Here is a 12,650-nt window from a genome sequence, read left to right on the forward strand (position 1 = left end):
ATAAAGCCAAAAGTTGGTATTATGAAAAACCAATAAAATTGATAAACCTCTGGTCAATTTGATTAAAAATAGAAAGAAGAAAACCAAATTGCTAGTATTATAAATGAAAAAGGTGAACTCACCACCAATGAGGAGGAAATTAAAGTAATAATTCAAAATTATTTTGCCCAAGTCTATGCCAATAAATTTGATAATCTAAGTGAAATGGATGAATATTTACAAAAATATAAGTTGCCCAGGTTCCAAATGGTTACAGGACATAGACATAAAAAACAATACTATAAACAAATTAGAAGATCAAGGACTAGTCTACCTGTCAGACCTATGGAAAGGGGAACAGTTTATGACTAAGGAAGAGTTGGAGAACATCACTAAAAACCAATTAGATGATTTTGATTACATTAAATTAAAAAGCTTTTGCACAGATAAAACCAATGTAATCAAGATCAAAAGAAAAGTAGTAAATTGGGAAACAATCTTTACAACTAATGATTCTGTCAAAGTACTCATTTCTAAAATATATAGAGAACTGAGTCATATTTTTAAAACAAAAAGCCATTCCCCAATTGACAAATGGTCAAAGGATATGCAAAGGCAATTTACAGATGAGGAGATCAAAGTAATCTATAACCATATGAAAAAATGCTCTAAATCATTAATTATTAGAGAAATGCAAATTAAAGCTTCTCTGAGGTACCACCTCACACCTCTCAGATTGGCCAGTATGACCAGGAAGGATAATGATCATTGTTGAAAGGGATGTGGGAAATCTGGGACACTGTAACACTGTTGGTGGAGCTGTGAACTCATCCAACCCTTCTGGAGAGCTATTTGGAACTATGCCCAAAGGGCAACAAAAAATGTGCATACCCCCAATACCACTACTGGGTCTATACCCTGAAGAGATGAGGAAAAAGGGTAAAAACATTACTTGTACAAAAATATTTATAGCAGCCCTGTTTGTGGTGGCAAAGAATTGGAAATCCAGTAAATGTCCTTCAATTGGGAAATGGCTTAGCAAACTGTCGTATATGTATGTCATGGAACACTAGTTTTCTTTCAGAAACCAGGAGGGGCGGGATTTCAGGGAAACCTGGAGGGATTTGCATGAACTGATGCTGAGTGAGATGAGCAGAACCAGAAAAACACTGTACACCCTAACAGCAACATGGGAGTGATGTTCAACCTTAAAGGACTTGCTCATCCCATCAGTGCAACAATTGGGAACAATTTTGGGCTGTCTGCAAACGAGAGTACCATTTTTATCTAGATAAGGTGCTGTGGAGTTTGAACAAAGTACAAGGACTATTACCTTTAATTTGGAAAAAAAAACCCCAGATATCTTATTGTCTGATCTTGTTACCCCTGACAATTCTGTTCTCTTTAAGGATATGATTTCTCTCTCATCACACCCAAATTGGATCAAGGTAAATCATGGAAACAAAGTAAAGACTGACAGAGTGTTATCTGTGGGGTGAGGGTGGGGGAGGGAAGCAAGATTGGGGGGGGGAAAATTGTAAAACTCAAATAATATCTTTAATAAAAATAAAAAAAATAAAAAAAATGTTTTCTATCCCCAGAGAATGAATTGATGATGTCTGAATATAGATTGAAGCATACTTTTTTCACTTTTTTTTCAGTTGTTTTTAAAGGTCTATGCTTTCTTTCATAATATGATTATTTTGGATAGCCTTTTCCACGGGGGTGCAGTGGGAAGGAACGTAGATAGTTTGGAACTCAAAAGTCTAAAAACAAATGTTAAAATTGTTTTTACATATAACAAGGGGAAAATTAACAATTGAAATAAAAATGCATATAAAATTTGAAAAAAAAGTTTTAGATCTCACTCAGGGAGAAGTTTTTCAAATTCTCTAGTTTAGGGGCGGCTAGGTAGTGCAGTGGATAGAGCACCGGCCCTGGAGTCAGGAGTACCTGAGTTCAAATGTGGCCTCAGACAAGTAATAATTACCTAGCTGTGCGGCCTTGGGCAAGCCACTTAACCCAATTGCCTAGCAAAAACTAAAAAAAAAAATTCTCTAATTTAGTAAGCTGGAACTAGGGATGTGACAGAGATTGTTAACCCCTTGGCTTTTTCCTCAGAGTCTTTTTCTTCAGCAGCCTGAAGTGGGGTTGGCATCTTCAGTCTCTCTCTCTCTCTCTCTCTCAAAGCTGGAAGCCAGAGGTACCTGATGTAGCACTAGAAGCCTGAAGAGACTTTTTTTTCCTAGTTTTTGCAAGGCGAATGGGGTTAAGTGGCTTGCCCAAGACCGCACAGCTAGGTAATTATTAAGTGTCTGAGGTCAGATTTGAACTCAGGTACACCTGACTCCAGGGCCGGTGCTCTATCCACTGCGCCACGTAGCCGCCCCTGAAGAAACTTTCAAAGTGACTCAGAGCCTAGTACTCTTTTCAACTTTCACTATTTCTTCCCTACTATTCAAGAAGGTGCAGGACATTAATCTCTACCAAAAAGAATTAAATCCCATATCAATGAACTTTGGAACTTAGGTCACATATATATCACAAGATGTATAGAGTACAAAGAGAAAATAATCTCAGAGATGTGGTGCAGAAAGTGTGTTTTGAGCTAAGTTTTAAAAGAAAACCTAAAAAGTTAGGGGATGGAGGTAAGGAAGTTCAGTAGAATCATGGGGGATAGGAAAACTGAAACATGTCTTAAGTGCATGCAGTGTCAAAAGGATGTCCTTCAAAGTAGTAGTGCTGGAGAGTGGTTATAGTGAAGAGAGGGATACGTTATGAAGGGCTTTAAATGCCAAAACAGGATTTTATTTTTGATCTTGGAGGTCAATTGATTCTTTTTAGTTCTAAATCCTATGATTACTGCCTACAAAATTTCCATATCCTAAAACTACCTTTCTAGTTGTAGAAACCACAACTGGATCAATATCTAGTTCCAGTATAATCCCAATTTAAATAGCTCCTCCCATGGAGAATTCAGATACAGATATTTTGAGAAAGAATCTGAGACACTTATAAGCTCCCACAGCTGGAGAACAGTTGTCTGAGACAATGAGAAAGAATGGCTAGAACTGTCATTCCTGTGACAATTAGTGGTTAACTCTCACTGGACAAGATTCTTTGCACAACTGTCACTTTTGAGAGACTAACTGATATTCTGAGGTAAATTCCTAAGAGGGAACTGAGTTTGTCTTTCACTGTTTTTGGAAAGTAAACTGAGATTTTATTCTATGGAAAAAAAGCAATTAATTGCTATTTCTGAGAAATGAGCAAAATATTCTGAGTGGAACTGAGTTAATATTCTGAAAAGAAATGATATTTTGGGGTTATGATTTCAGTGTTTTGAAAGAGTTGATGGTAATATTTAAGAAAAATTCTAGTCAGCAACTTCTTCCTATTTTCTCCCCCTCCCAACACAAAGGCTCCTCTAGTTGGGACTTTTGTCACAGTCACATTATTTAAGTATTCTATTTTTCTGTGTTATCAAATAACAAATTATAGAGCTACTAACAGTCATGTTAATGTAAATTTATAAGCTTTGGGGTTTGAGAACAAGGGAGAAAAATCTCCAATTCTCCTTGAGATGGAGTTTCAGCTAAGTGATTAATAATGTGAATGAGAATTATAATTCATATACCTTAGATTGCTTTTGAACCCAGAAGAAAATCAGTTGAGGGGTTGAGGGCTTTGGTGTACTTGATCTTAAAAGCACCCTAGAGGTAATGATTACATCCTAGATTATGATATCCACCCCAGTCTTTATACTTCAGTAAGTCTGCTATGCTAGTATTCTGGGATTTGGAGAATGTTGTTTTTAATCCATTCCTCTATTGGTTTTATAACCTTATCATTTTCCTTTTCAATCATCATCTTTCCTGATTAGAAACCTTGGTTGTTTATCCTATATGGCATTTTATTATTTTGTAGTTTTTTTTCTGGTTATTTTTCAGTTCCATCTTGTTTTTCTTAAAAAGCAGAAACCACAACTGTACATGGTATTCCAGTTAAGGATTTACTGGTATAAGGACAATATAATGGTTTTTGTTGGGATGATGTTTGGCAAGTGTAGTTTGAATTATTTTTCTTAAGAATTATAACCTTAGTTGGGGCGACTAGGTGGGGCAGTGGATAGAGCACTGGCTCTGGAGTCAGGAGTACCAGAGTTCAATTCTGGCCTCAGGGACTTAATAATTACCTAGCTGTGTGGCCTTGGACAAGCCACTTAACCACATTGCCTTGCAAAAAACAAAAACGAAAACAAAAAACAAACAAAAAAAAGAATTATAACCTTGTATTTGTACAAACTGAGGCTTATCTTTCACCTTCCTGCCCACCTGTATAGCCTTGTAATATATTTCTGCAACTTGTCCCAATTTCCTTTCATTTTACTGCCTGGAAGAATGGTATCTGACAATTAGAGATTTATTGTCTTTTTTTCACACTATTACAAATAGTTTATTAGAAAGCAGAGTTCAGGTATTAGAGACAGCATTAAGTGAAAGAACATTGGGTTTGGACTCAGAGGATCTGAATCCAAATTTCAGCTCTGCCATTAACTTATTGTATGCTCTCGTGCAAGTCATATGTCTGCCTAGGTTTCAGTTTCCTCAAATATAAAATGTAGGGGTTGGATTAGATAATCTCTAAAACCTCTTCCAATTCTAATACTATATGATTTTAATTCTTTGAAGAACTCCATGTCCAAATAGTTCTCTTGACTTACATTTTAAAAATTGGCCTTTGGTATATCAGTTTAAATAAATAGATGAGTCTAAAGTCCTTTCTATATATATAAGTTGATATATACCTTTCAAGAGCTCTGATAAGATTCTTTCACAGGATTTTCCTCTACAGAGAATACAGAGTTTCCCCTAATAGTATGAGCTTGTTCTTGTGCTCAATAACTCTACTATTTAGAGATTCTACCAGCTGAGTGATTACAAACCCTAGTTATGGAAAATTGTATATTCTTTTCTGACTATTGCTGGTATTTCTGCTTGACACACATGAATCAAAAGGTAGACTCGAGAATCTGCCTTGACTATTTTGGAGAGTACTGTAGTGTGTGACAATTGTTCCTACTGCATCATTTTGGTACCCTGTTCTTTTTTAGGCCCTCAGAAAAATGTCCTAACAGCTAAACTCCTATTCTCAAAACAGGATTTTCCCATTTCCTTTTCACAGGCTTCCTTGAGTTCTAGTGCCAGCTTCTCTATAAAACTTTATCCATTTATGCCTTTATTCTTCTTTCCCTCCAACTCCCTTAATATATTATACCACTTAATATAATCTTATTCTTGATTGCTTGTTATATAACTTGTCGTATACTCTCCCAATAAGACTATATATTTCTGGTGGGTAATAAAAAGTTTGGAAAGCTTTTTATACTTTTCAAACTTTTCTGCCTTTGTGATTTTCTTTTCTAAATTCAATGAATATCTACTGTGGTGTTCCCTCTGCCTCCAATGCTCTCCATTCTCCATCTAGTTCTGTCAAAATTCTAGTCATCCTTTAAAGCCCAACTAATAGTGCTACCTCTTTCAGGAAGTTTTTCCTTCAAATTCTCACAACAGATATAGCATTTATAATATTTTGCCTGGTTTTAGTGTAGCTTATTATAAATTCTGAGATGGGGTATGTCTTTATCCCAGCTGTGTCTATTCTTTCCTTTCTTAGGTGAAGGAGTGTTGGAAATGGAATAGACTAAGTAATCTGCAGTGTTGAGCTTTAAAAGGTCAGAGGAGTAAGCAAACAGAAGTCTAGTTATGGAAGTCTATGCCAGAGTTTGTGGGAAGATCAGGTCTGTGATGAGTGAAATCCAGAGTTACTTGATTGACCCAGCATAGCAGTGACTCAAAGGCACCTAAAAGAGAATGACTCCAAAGGTTATTCCACCTTTAGAATAAATGTAGTAGAGTGAATGCTTTGTTATCAGCTACTCATGGGCTGCAGTGGTATAGGGAAAATAGGAACTTAGGTCTTGAGGGGAAAAATTTGCACTTCAGTTCTCACTAGAGCTTCTCTATAGGTCCAAGTAAGAAAGAATAGGTCACTGTCACTAGTAGTAGCTTTTTTGTCTCCCAGTCCAGAGACTTACAGCAGTCTTTGCCCACCTACTTACCATACTTAGCTACATAGGAAGAGAAATAAGATTAAGTAATTGAGACCTTATGTATTATTTTCAGTTCTAGTTTAGAAGCTATTAAAACAACAACAAACAACTTTCTTTGCCTGGCCATAAGTAGACTGGAAAGTCACAGAATACACAAATGCCTGGAAGTTCATGTGGGGGAGTTGCATCACACCAAGCATATTATGCATATTTATAAAGGTTAGTTTTTCCTTGGCCAGTCCCTTGTTACATTGGTTATGTGTCTCATCTTCCCTGTTAAGATTATAAGTTCCCCAAGAATAGGAGGGGAACATATAGTTGATGGTTAATGATGATGTTTGTCCTTCACTATCTAAATGACAATGATATCAGGGGAGATGATGCCATGACAAATACATGAATTGGAGTTAGGAGTGCTGTACTAAATCACCAACCTCACTTTCTCTACCAAAGCCATCTGAATCCAGTGGCCAGATATAAATCAGGACCACTGAGATGGCCCTGGATATGAGGCAAAAGTTAAGTGATTTGCCCAGGGTCACACAGCTATTAAGTGTCAAGTGTCTGAGGTTAAATTCGAACTGCTAACCTTCTGACTCCAAGACCAGTGCTCTATAATCTGAATCACTGCAGTTAATGAATGCTAATAAGCATTTTTTTGAATAAATAAATGGCTTGAATCAGTGCTTACAGTTATCCTGGGAAATAAGCAAATAAACCTTTGGTTAGCTAAAATAGAGGTCCCAAAATCTAGCTGCTATTTGTACATACTCATAAAAATTTCCTTCTCAACAACTCATGCCTGACCCAAATTCCCTCACTTAGGATCTACTTACTTATTTTCTCTTTTTAAAAAAATTTTTTAATTAATTTTTTTTTAGGTTTTTGCAATGCAAATGGGGTCAAGTAGCTTGCCTAAGGCCACACAGCTAGGTAATTATTAAGTGCCTGAGACAGGATTTGAACCCAAGTACTCCAGACTTCTGGGCTGGTGCTTTATCCACTGCACCACCTAGCTGCCCCTACTTAGTTATTTTCCACAAAACTCTGTTTATCCTATACCACAATAGATTAGAAGCATCAATTTAGAAGGTTTATCCAAGATGTAGTTCAGAGTACTGACAAAAAGTGATATTCAGAAGGATGTAACAAACCATTCCAATATCTTTGCCAATAAAATCCTATGGACATTATGAAAATGATAAAGGAGAAATGACACTGGAAGATGAACCCTTCAGTTCCGAAGGTGTCCAACAAGTTACTGAGGATGTGAGGAGGACAACTATAGGTAGCTCCAGAAAGAAAACAGCAGCTGAACCAAAGCTCAGCTTTGGAAGATCAGCTGCATGTGTCTGGTGATGAAAGAGCTATACAAGAAAGATTTAAACATCACTTATAATCATAATAGTGTGGTTACTAATCTAGAACCACATATACTGCAGAATTAAGTCAAGTGGGCTTTAGGAAGCATTGCAAGCAATAAGGCTCTAGTGGAGATGACTAAAATCCTAAAATATGTGCTTCACTTAATATGCCAACAAATTTGGAAAACTCAACAGATGTTCCAATCCTAAAGAAGGGCAATGTTAAAGAATGTTTTTTTTAAAGGTTTTTGTAAGGCAAATGGGGTCAAGTGGCTTGCCCAAGGCCACACAGCTAGGTGATTATTAAGTGTCTGAGACCGGATTTGAACCCAGGTACTGCTGACTCCAGGGCTGGTGCTTTATCCACTACGCCATCTACCCACCCCAAGAATGTTCTAATGTCAAACAATTGTACTCATGTCACACGTCAGCAAGGTTATGCTTAAGATTCTGCAAGCTAGGCTTCAGCAATATGTAAACTGAGATTTACCAGAAGTGCAGGTTGGTTTTTGAAGAGGCAGGGAAACTAGAGACCAAATTGCCAACATTGGCTAGATTACAGAGAAAACAAGGGAATTCCATAAAGGAATTTAGCAGAAAGTGAAGAATGAAGAAGTCTATTGATGAGGATGAAAAAGCAAGAGTGTAAAAGCTGGTTTAACAAAAATCTAAGAGGGACGGCTAGGTGGCAGTGGATAAAGCACCAGCCCTGGAGTCAGCAGTACCTGGGTTCAAATCCGGTCTCAGACACTTAATAATCACCTAGCTGTGTGGCCTTGGGCAAGCCACTTGACCCCATTTGCCTTACAAAAAAACCTAAAAAAAAATCTAAGATCTTGACAACTATTCCCAATCATTCCTGGCAAATAGAGGGAGAAGAAATGGAAGTAATATCAGATTTTAAATTCTTGGGCTCAAATATCCCTGCAGATAGCAACTGCAGTCATGAAATTAAAAGATGCTTGCTCATTAGAAGGAAAGCTATGGCAAATCTGGACAGCTTACTCAAAAGTAGAGATATTACCTTGCCAACAAAGAGCTGTGTAATCAAAGCTTTGGCTTTTTCAGTAGCAATATATAGCTGTGAAAGTTGGACTATAAGGAAAACTAACCACTACTGAATTGGCAAGATTTTTTAAGAGTCCCTTGTACAGCAAGGAGATCACTTAAAGTGTCCACAAAGTTCTGTTTTGTGGGATCCTAGACTCTGAAGAGAAGGATCTAGCTTTTTAAAAGTTGTAGTCTTTTGCCTATTATGCTCCTATGCCAGAAACTTCGGGAAAAATCAAAGCTTAGGCTTGGCTCATGTGTACAGTCTTCCCATAAAGGGATAAGACAGGTAGTAAATGTACAGTGTAGTTTTTATTCATTCAGTCATTTATTCCTTTCCTCAGAAGAAATGTTCAAAATACAAAGTCCATAACTATACATCATCAAAAACTCAAAATAGTAGTTACTCATTAAAATGATACAGAAACTCAAGACTCCTACTCTGAGAGGTTGATACTTAAAAAAATAAAATATGAAACATTTTGTGGAGCTGCTAAATAATCACTTAATCTTTATTTATTTAAGGCAATGGGGTTAAGTGACTTAGCCAAGGTCACATAGCTAGGCAGTTATTAAGTGTCTGAGGCTGAATTTGAACTCAGGTTCTCCAGGGCTGGTGCTCTATCCACTGTGCCACCTAGCTGTCCAATAATCACTTATTCTTTAACTTTGCTCTGCCCTTTTTGAATAGCTTCCTAAAGATACAGGTCTCTAGCAAAACACACTAGGGATTGAGCTTTTTCTCCTGTTGGTGGTCTCCTTCTCTGAGGGAGGAATAGTTATAGAAAACTTCTACTTTTCTTTAGCTTCAACTGTGAAACTCAAAGTCTCTTCACCCATCAGATTTATGAGGGTGCCACTGAATGGAATATTCCCAATAAAACCTTCTTAGGGTCAATATTCCTAATGAAGTCCTCTCAGGGTTAAGAAACATTAAGACAAGAACAGACTATTATTCTTAGGCTATTCTTACCAAGTCTGGAAGTTCATTTCAGGATCATTGATCATTTGTCTGAAGGAAAGAAACAAATAGCAAAAGAGGCAGCTAAAGTCTTAAAATTCCCCTCTCTGGGTTCAATGAGAAAAAAGATTCTGCTAACTTGGCGGGGGGGAATGTACCCTTTTCTATTAAGAGAAGAGAAAAATTGCACAGATCATGCAGTGCTCCAAAGAAGTCACTCCTTTTGTTTTTGTCTTTTTTGTAAAATATATTTTTGAAAAGTAATGGGGTTAAAAAACATGCCCAAGTTCATACAGCTAAAGTATTTCTGAGGCCACATTTGAACTCAAGTCCTTCTGACTTCCATGCAACTTAGTTGTCTCCAGTCACTCTTTTTTTTTTTTTTTTTTTAAGATTTACTGGCTCAATGGTCAGTTCTCTTTTGAAGCATACTTCTCCCCTTGCTGCCACCATTGGGACCAAAGTATTGTTATTGATCTGGGAATCTAATTTCTCCCTTGCTAAACCAGAGTATAAGCAGCCCCATTGAAGTGTTCAGGGAGGCTCAGCTCCGTTAAAGGGGGACCGCTCTAACTGGAGCAGAAAGGTGGGGAAAGTTTCACGAATATAAAAGTATCTTAGGGGTAAGGACTAGAGTTGTGAATGGACGGGTATAAGGGAACTTCCCAGGTGAGAAAGCTCCCTCTTACCAAAGCAGGTCAGCATATTCTGTGCGAATTATCTCTTTTAAAAGAGTTGCCCAGCACACTGAGACTTGCCCTGGCTCACCCAGCCACCTGAATGCACATCCTCCGGGACGTGCAGGCTGGGTCACACTGTCTCATCTTTATATGATCATGACATATCGTTATCAATGTTTATTCTTTAAACCACCACGTAAGTGTTTTTTTTTTTAAAGGAATTAAGCTTCAGCATCCGAAAAAGTCACATTTCTAGTCCATGCGAAGAGAGGGGCGTCCAACCCGTTGGAGCAGGGATGCCGCTTACGTCCTTACCTCCTCCCGAGCAACTAAAGGGGCGGGTCCTTCCTCCTCCCCAGGGGTGGCGCGGGGCTCGGTAAAAGCCAGTCTTCCGCTCTCCCCCTCCTCCCCGGCCGCGCAGGTAGGAGGCAGCCTCCGGGGCTGGCGCTTCTGCCGCCCCCAGGTGCCAGGCTGGGTCCCGAGGCTCGGAGCGCGGGGGCAGGGCTCCGCAGGCCGTGGCGGAGCCCCGCGCGCTTGGCCCCGCCCCCGCCCCGTGCCTGCTCTCGCGCGGGCGAGGCGCGGAGCCGCGCGCCCCCTCCCCCACGCCCCTCCCCCTCGCGCGGGCGCGCGCTCGGGGCTTGGCAGAGCGGCGCGAGCCGGGCGGCTGCTCACGTTCCGGCGCGGGGGCGGCTCCGGGCCTGAGCTGGCGCCGCCGCCGCCGCCGCCGCCGCCGCCGCGGGCCGCGCACACCGGAGGGGACGGAGGCTCCCGCCGCCGGAGGCCCCCGGGAAGTGAGTGCTGCGGGGGGCGGCGGCGCAGCAGGAGGCGGGAGCGCGGGGTGAGGGCAGCCTCCCGCGCCCCCGAGGGGAGGCGGCGCGGGCGCCCGCTCCGGCCCAGAACTAGCGGTGCCGTGGGCCGGCCCCCCGCGTCCGCAGCGGGGCCCGGGGGGCGGCGGGCCGGGGCGCCGGGCACTGGCTGGCGCCGCGGGCCCCGGAGCGGCGAGGAGCCGGGCGCCGGGCGGGCAGGTCCCGGCGGGGCGCAGGTGAAGCAGGCAGGCCCCGGCCGGAGGGGAAGCTGGCGAAGCGCGGCCCCTGGGCGGGGGCTCGGGGCCGGGTGCGGGGCCCGCCGGGCCGGCCTGGAGGCGGGCCGCGGGGCGCGGGGCCGAGGCCCTGGGGGGCTCGCGCCGCACTTGGCTTTGGCCGCCCGACTCCCGCACTTGATCCGAAGGCTGGACCTTAGTGGCCTGGCCGTGGGCCAGTGCAGTTTGGAGTTGTCTTGGAGACCTCGGGCGGCGATTACAAGACCGGCCAGAAAGAAGAGCCGGAATTGCTTTGGCTGCCAAATTGGAAAACCACCCCGTGTTTAGGTGGAGCGGCGCAGAATCGCCACTCCAGGTGAAGGTGAACCCAGGGACTTTCCTCCCGGAGGGTCATTCCCTAAAACGTGTCAGCGTGGTCGGGCTCCTCAGCCTGAGCATCTCCAAACAGTGGCTGCTGCCAGCGGCTTCCGAGGGAGCAGTTTGTAAACTGAAGCCAGTTCGCTTCTTTAGCTTCTTAGAATGGTCGCTTCCCTTCCAGCGTGTATTGTGCTTGTTTTAGATCGTTGGGGGATTTAGGTAAAGATCTGTGCCCTTTAAGCCCTATCACATGACATCTACGATAGGAAAGTTACTTGTTTTTGCCCTCGATGGACACTTTCTTAGTTGGGTTTAGGGGTCTCAAGTTCCAGGCTGTTGTTTGAGTTGCTCTGCCTGTTGGATTGCTTTGTCTGCCAAATTAAAACTTGACCTTTTATGAGTTCTGAAAGAATTCTTAGGAACCATAGGTAGAATTGCCCTTTAGAATTTAGTGTACCCTGGATGATCCTGATAGATTTCAAAAGATTAGACTAGTCCCTCAGTCAGTGAACATTTATTTAAATGGGCACATACTATTTGCTAAGCATAAAAAAAGGCAAAACACAATAATAGAACACATCATGCCAAAAAAAGGGCAAAAACAATAATAGTAGAGCTACTAAATTGCATACTTTAAATAGTTGTCATGAAATTTACTTGGGGAGGAGATGCTGGCAGCATATCCTTCTTAACTGTTCTAAACATGTTTTGAGAATTCTAGACATTTAAAATATATTACCTACACAGAAAATTTTCTAATATGGGTGTGCTGCTACCCCTGAGAAACACAATTCCTACTGGTAAAGGAGCTTTAGACCTCAATTTAGCTAGCATTTAATATATTTCTACTTTGTGCCAGACTGGAGTCATCTAAATACAAAAATGAGTTACTTTAAGGAATTACTTTTGCTTGGTATGAGCTTACTCCATACTTATAGATAAGTAAATACAACAGACACAAAATGGTGGAATTGGGGCAATCAGATGGGGCTACTTGAAAAAAGGGAGCAGTTGAGTTGCGTCTTGAAGTGGGAGAGTTCTAAGAGATAACTGAGGAAGGAGAATAAGATTCAACAATTGATGGGATGTGGTGGTGAGGAGAGTGAAG

At 41.2% G+C, this 12,650-nt stretch overlaps 1 protein-coding gene across 29 annotated transcripts in view; it reads left to right on the top strand.

Moving 5' to 3' along the window:
* The first annotated feature begins 10,859 nt into the window (after positions 1-10,859).
* The window catches only part of DTNB (dystrobrevin beta), a 410,081-nt gene continuing 408,290 nt past the window's right edge, over positions 10,860-12,650 (top strand). For 27 of the 29 annotated variants that reach the window (XR_012473465.1, XR_012473466.1, XR_012473462.1 and 24 more), the window contains exon 1: positions 10,860-10,937. The gene's annotated coding sequence lies outside the window, so the exon portion shown is untranslated. Of the gene's footprint in view, positions 10,938-11,171; positions 11,189-11,337; positions 11,541-12,650 lie in introns of those variants that run through there. The other 2 variants (XM_074209938.1, XM_074209937.1) reach the window with 2 other exon arrangements.

This window comes from Macrotis lagotis, chromosome 1 (assembly GCF_037893015.1).
Source record: "Macrotis lagotis isolate mMagLag1 chromosome 1, bilby.v1.9.chrom.fasta, whole genome shotgun sequence".
Classification (NCBI taxonomy): Eukaryota; Metazoa; Chordata; class Mammalia; order Peramelemorphia; family Peramelidae; genus Macrotis; species Macrotis lagotis.